The sequence below is a fragment of the Octodon degus genome, unplaced genomic scaffold (assembly GCF_000260255.1).
Source record: "Octodon degus isolate 3935 unplaced genomic scaffold, OctDeg1.0 scaffold00012, whole genome shotgun sequence".
Taxonomy (NCBI): domain Eukaryota; kingdom Metazoa; phylum Chordata; class Mammalia; order Rodentia; family Octodontidae; genus Octodon; species Octodon degus.
The window spans coordinates 28,502,311-28,502,875 of record NW_004524588.1 but is presented as its reverse complement, the minus strand read 5'-3'; positions in this window follow the sequence as shown (position 1 = coordinate 28,502,875).

Below are 565 nucleotides of genomic sequence, written 5' to 3'. Positions count from 1 at the left end.
CTGGCTGGCATGTGGTGCTGGGGGATTGAACTGCGGTCCCTGTGCTTTGCTAAGCTTGTTCTAAGTAGGTGCCTTAGACCACTGAGCCATCTCACTAGCCCTAGTCTCATGTTTAATTGAAGGTAAATATATATAATTTGTGAGATATTCAAAGGACGAGATAAGACACTTAAAGTATATAGGCAGCACCTAGAAAATGCTGGCTATGATTTCCCAAGTCCCTTTGTAGAGGGAGAAGCCAAGGTCCAGACCCACTGAAGGATTTACCTAAGGTGACAGGAATAGTGGCGGAACCAGCTGTACCTGTGCAAGTCAAACCCCTTTGAGATTCTGTCACTTTAGGTGCAAAATGAGGGGGTTGGAGAAAATAATCTCTAGAGACCTTCTAGTTTACTTGCAATCCTTCTAACTGGCACCCTAGGACTTAAAAAGCCAATTTGCCTCCCAGGGTGCACCCCATAGAGTCTTGAGTTCATACATAGGAGCAGTAACTGACAGAAAACTAGTCATCAGGACGGAAGGATATCTCACCTGCCCCAGATATCAAGGAAGAAAAACCAAGTGC